The sequence below is a fragment of the Pantherophis guttatus genome, chromosome 3, assembly GCF_059756535.1.
Source record: "Pantherophis guttatus breed Tessera chromosome 3, ASM5975653v1, whole genome shotgun sequence".
NCBI lineage: Eukaryota > Metazoa > Chordata > Lepidosauria > Squamata > Colubridae > Pantherophis > Pantherophis guttatus.
In genome coordinates this window covers 156,226,681-156,232,680 of record NC_142065.1, presented here as the reverse complement: position 1 = coordinate 156,232,680, position 6,000 = coordinate 156,226,681, and the positions used below count along the sequence as shown (strand labels likewise).

Below are 6,000 nucleotides of genomic sequence, written 5' to 3'. Positions count from 1 at the left end.
ATAAAAGTCAGCCCCAACCCATTAAGAAGCCAAGCAATAATATAAAAGTATAAATGTTCATGGACTTAATTGATGAAAAGAACTACCAGGAAGGATTTTTTTTCCTAAACAACCTCTCAGAAATGGCAACGTGTATTTTGTCTAAATCAACATCACAAATGTGATTTATTGTTTCTTCTAGTTTCCTGATGTAGGAAGAAATATCCTTCTGGGTTCTGCTCCAAGTGGGGAAAAAGACACTGGAAACATGGAGACTACTTGGAAAGATGGTTTAATGGTGGACAGGATCACCTGGCTTGAGTTCCTGAACAGAAAAGGGGCAGATACAGTGAATCTTCGGGTTTTTATGCTCTCTCTGGTTTTGCATTTCCTGGAGCCCCAAAAGAGTATCCTGATTGGTTGTCAGACTTCCAGGGGGTGGGGGTCTTAGCTAGCCTTTGTGGCTGATGTAATCTTCCCAGGTGCCATGTGGTGAGTTTCTATCTAGATGGGTCCCATTGTGTTAGTTTCTGTTGCTTTTGTGTTGCAGATTATGGCCCATTAACAAAGGTATGGGGTGAGGGGGAGGCAGGAAGCTGTTTGTTTTTTAAAACATGCTTCTCCATTTCTCATACAGGGAAACATAATATTCTGACTTTTTAATATTTCCCAAAATATTTCATTCATCCAGGAAAGGGGTGGGTGCTAACTTCCTACACTGAGTTGGTGAATTGTATTTCTTGACCATGATAATATAATTCACTGGCAGCTAGGCGGGGTCACAGCTAATCTGTCCTAATTCTAGGTTAGTACCAGCTGCCTTCAGGTACTTTTTAATGTTAAGAACCTAGCGAGAATGTGAGTCCAGACAAATCAGCATAGTCCTTTTAGGGTTAAAGTTCCCTACGCTTTAAAGAGAATATATAAAAGATTTTTTTCTGAAATAATTTATGGAAATGCCATGCTCCCTTTGAAGGTTCCATGTCACTGCATAGCACAACGCAATGTTCTTTTTCTTCACCTGTCAGACAAGGACCACCTCGAAGAGTCTCACTACTGATTACTAGTTAATTGTCATTAATAAGTGACAACTGACATTATGGGGGCTTAATGCAGAGAGAACAGAAAAGAGCCACAGATATTCTAATGAGCTGACTCCTACGTGCCCTCTATTGTTGTCGAAAATGAGGAGCTGTCGTCATTGTTCAAGAGATGGGCTTCAATTGCTCTGGAAGAAAAAAAAAATCTCTTCTAATTTCTTTATGCATAGATAATTCTAGTGCCTGCTCCCTTTCTTTCTCTTTTTTATTCTGTCACATATACACACATGCATGCGTGCACACACAGACACACAGTACATACTACACACACACATACACACATTGAACTTTACATACAGAAATATATTTAGCTATTCTAGGAATGTACTTATTCCTTTAACTAGCTACTTGTTTTCCTTACAAAATCAGTGGATTAGTAAAAAAAAAAATAGATATGTAAATTCATATTTTTGTGTCTGTGTAGAAAAGAGAGAATATGCCTAAGAGAATAGACAGAATCAGATGTTTAAGTCAGAGGGTGAATATTTTAAATTAATCAGAAGGGGGGGGGAAAGAAATAACTGGATCGGTAGAGAACTGCAAATGGATTTTCATGACTTGACCATGATAAAAAAAATGGTAGATGAAAATGCTTGACCTACCATGCTAAGATCAGTTTATTTAAAGAAATGCTCCCTCTGCAGTGTCTCTTCAATTCCCATTTCAACAGTGTGAAATACTTAACTGTCAAAGCTTTGGAAAATGGATATATATCCATCAGAGGTAATAACTTACATGGAGTTTGGACTTTCCTTCCCAAGAACATGGGCAGGCAGATGTTATTTTATGGTGTTAAAGGTATTGTTGCAGAATGTAAGCAAAGCTGTCTTTTGCAATTGATTGATGCTGATTTTGTAAATGCTGATGGTGTTCATGTGGTGCTCCAGATGTATTGAGTTTGTATCCAAGGCACCTTTTACTATTGGTACTGTCTTTGCCATCTTTTGCCACAGTTGTTCTGCTTCTATTTGCAAGTCTTTGTATTTGGTAATTTTCTCCATTTCTCCTCTCCTCTCCTCTCCTCTCCTCTCCTCTCCTTCCCTTCCCCTCCCCTCCTGTTATCTCCAAGAATTGCAGTGTCTACTATCCAGACTTTGTGATTTTTCTCATAGGCAATAGTTAAGTCTGGAGTCTTATGTGGCAGGTACTTCTCTGTTTGAACACTTTAGTTTCTTCATTTTCTATTACTTTGTCCAGTTCTCGTTTGCAGGCAAATATGTTACTTGCATATACCCCAATGCAACATTGTTGTTATTGTGTTCTTGTCATCTGAATGAAAGCAGCATTTGGAGATAAGGTTTGGCTAATTTAAAAAGTGTGTAGGTGGGAGGAGGCAATTCCTGAAATATTTAAATCCCCAATATTCAAAGTAAGCACAAGTACTTTGCGTTATTGTTTAAAATTTAATGGATTTCCATTAAGGTTGTTAAAATATAGGCAATATATCAGTTCAAATCACTAGCTGTTCTAATCTTCCATAACATAAATGTCTAATCCTTTTTGAAAAGCAATATTGTACTATAATACTTGGCAACAACTAAAGTGAGATATATTTATTATTTATTTATTTATAAAATTTATAAGCCACTCATATTACCTCAAAGTAATATTTTTGTGACTTATAGAGATGAAACATGATGTTCCAGCCAGGACAGCTTTGCTAAGAAATAATTTGGTTTGCTTAAGGTTCCAGGGTGATATCCAAGCCTTATTTTCTTTCAGGAGTGCAACCCTGTCTGCATATATTTTTCTGAACTTGGTAAATCAGGGGACCTCCATCTTGTCAGATTTAAATCCAGTATGGAATAAAATCAGGCCTGGGTCCAGGAATCCCAGAAACATTGAATTTTGATGAAAAAAAGAATCTGAAATAGAGAAATTGGACTGCAACATTAATTAGGCCATGTATCTACTCAGGTAGTTAAGCTCTCATCAATTTAATGTACACCAGTCTTTAATTTTATTGATTACAAACATAGATAGGAAAGGGAAATCTTAGGTAGGTTGAGGTAAAATAAATGGCAAGGATAAGATAAAATGACAACGGTTGGTCAGATTTTAGTCTGAAACAAAAGTAAAGAACCAAGACAGAATAGATTTAATTATGCAAAAAAAAAAAAAAAAAAAAACCAACAACCCTACTCTCAAAAATAGGATTGTATTCTATATCCATTTCTTCAATGATATTAATAGGCAATCTATCAGAGACTGGCACATGTTAAAAAGAGAAAAAAAGTAAGTTCTAAATGTAGGATTAAAAGAATGATTTAAGTAGCAGAATGCTGTATTGTTCAGATTGGTTCATCATCAACATACTGGAAACATTTCATTCAAAATCTCAAGATTTCATGAAGCTATTAGATATCCTTATATTTTTGGACTTTGTTATCAAAAAGATTCAAAATTCAACCCAATCTTAAGTGATGGTCATATGTAACATGTACAAAACCCCCCAAAATAGCAAGAACATAGAATACTAGGAATATAATTGGGTAGGTTCATACGGTAGTATGTAATTTTTCTTTGGACAGCATACCGTTCATTTCAAAGCATTTATTCTGACTCATTGTAGAGCATAAATAGCTCCAATAATTTTACTATAACTGATTCTATTTATGGGAAGCAAAAGATTGTCCATATGTCCTAAATAATTTTAATTTGAAATAATCAAATTAATCAAATCAAGTTGAAATATAAGAATATTTTGCTTTTAAAAAGGTTGCTTAGGACGAATGTTATTTTGTACAACATTCCTCATCTTCCGGTTTTTATAATGAATACTTTGCTTTTTTTCTTTTTTCTTACAAACGCCTGGTTGTTGACAAGACAGTTCTAGCCAAAGTTTTCCAATCAAGCTTCAGGCCATGAGCTAAACATAAATGCATTATTTGTTCTGCAAAGGCTTATCCTCACACACTAAGTGGATATTCAAATACCTCAAAGGCCATATGGCTAAATTATCCAAAATATGGTAGAAACTGGTTTCTTTCATAAATACCAGCGAGGTTAGAAGAAAAATCTGAGGCCAGTCTGAATCAAAAACTCTGAAATAAAGGAAGTTAGCAAAGAAAAAATGTATTTGCAAATTACGTCTTCAAGACTATAAATAGTTGTTCCTTTGTTCCCAAAGTTCCCAAACCAAGAAGTTTGGACTACTGTCTTCAAGAGCACTAATATCTTAATGGTTTCTAAGCAGACAGGAAAGCTTAGAGATCATTAATGTAATGTAAAGGAGTTTAAAGGATAAATAGTGTTGTACATAATTTATATATAGCTATATGTGTCATGCTGCCATGTGTCATTCTAAATATAATCCAAAAATAAATATATAAAAATAAATATGAGCCAGCAATGAAATAAGTTTAAACAAAGGAAAGAAACTAAAGAGTGCAAATCAATCTTGAAGTTATCTTGAGGTCTCCAGAGGGCCTGCTGTATTTTATGGATGGAGCGTCTACTAAAGACATGATTCAAACTGCACTACTGTGCTCTGAATAGTGAGTAATGGTAGGGTTCTACTCAAAGCACTAGACAAACTAAATGCAGCCTTGGTTTGGTATGATTTTTAAAGAAAAATTCCTCCCCCTGCCTCTCCATTATTATCTGTTTCTTTTATTCCCACTCCTTTTTCCTAAGCATTTGGAAAAGAATGTTACTTGGCAGAGGGGATGTGATCCTCTTCAGAGTTTACCATGACATCAAAATGACATGAAATCAATACCAGAAGTGGTGGTGAAGATTTCATTGGGTTCTCCCCCACCCCCTACTGTTTGGATTAGCTGATTGACATGGTAGCAACACCACACAGGGACCATTTGCGGCATCCCAGTATTCATGAATAGCTAAGAATAATAGCTAAGAATATGGCACTAAGAGTCTGCCTTCTAGTCTACTTCATCTCTCAGCCAGGCCAGAAGGAAGGCAATGAAGTTGGGCATCATGGTGTCAGCACAGGAGCGAGCCATATCACCTATAGATAGCAACTAAAGAAAAGGTATAAAAGAGATAGAAAGAACTGCCCCATGCTAGCCCAAAAGAGTCATTTAGAGAGTAGGTTAAAGACCAGGATATTTGGGGGAGGGTCCATGAGTTTACAGTATGCAGAAAAAGAGAACAACTCCAAACTCCTCAGTGTTAAACCAAACTTGAAAAGATGAAGCCCTTGCTATAGAAGCCAGATTTCCTATAAGAGTTTTAAAAAAGGGATATCAAAGATTGAAGAATTCCAGGATTTTTTCCTCTTGTCTCCCCAAAATGTTCTGCATATGAAGCAATTGATAAGAGTGAAGGTTTGCAAAGAAATAGTTCCTGGCCAGCTGTTCTGGCAGATTCTGCACTCCTATTTGAGACTATGTTTTCTTTGTTGTTTATAACATCCCTAACCTACCCCAATCCTACAGGTAGTCCTTGACTTACAGCAGTTCATTTAGTGACCATTCAAAGTTACAATGACACTGAAAAAACTGACGTGTGACCGTTTTTCACATGATGGTTGCAGCATTGCCATCGACACAGTCAGATGCTTGACAACTGGTTGATATTTTATGACTATTTCCGGGTCCCTAGATCATGTGATCACCTTTTGCAATGTTTTGACAAGCAAAATCCATGGGGAAGCTAGATTCACTTAACAACTGTGATGTTACTAACTTAACAACTACAATGATTCACTTAACAACTGTGGCAAGAAAGTTCGTAAAGTAGGGCGAAACTCACTTAAGAAATGTCTCAGTTAACAACATAAATTTTGGGCTCAGTTGTGCTTATAAGTTGAGGACTACCTGTATTTGGGTAACAAACAACAGAAGTAAAATTACAGAGGGACTCACTTTCCTCTAGGAAACTGTCTGTAGATCTCAAAACATGTTTTGTCCATCAAGACTTTAGTTTTTAGTTTACTCCTAGAGGGATTAGAAAAGTG

General features: G+C 36.2%; 1 long non-coding RNA gene across 1 annotated transcript in view; it reads right to left on the bottom strand.

Annotated features, from left to right (window-relative positions):
• Positions 1-1,029: 1,029 nt before the first annotated feature.
• Positions 1,030-6,000, bottom strand: part of LOC117672582 (uncharacterized) — a 30,897-nt gene continuing 25,926 nt past the window's right edge. The window contains exon 3 of the long non-coding RNA XR_009620201.1: positions 1,030-1,207. This is a non-coding gene — a long non-coding RNA (uncharacterized LOC117672582). The remainder of the gene's footprint in view (positions 1,208-6,000) is intronic.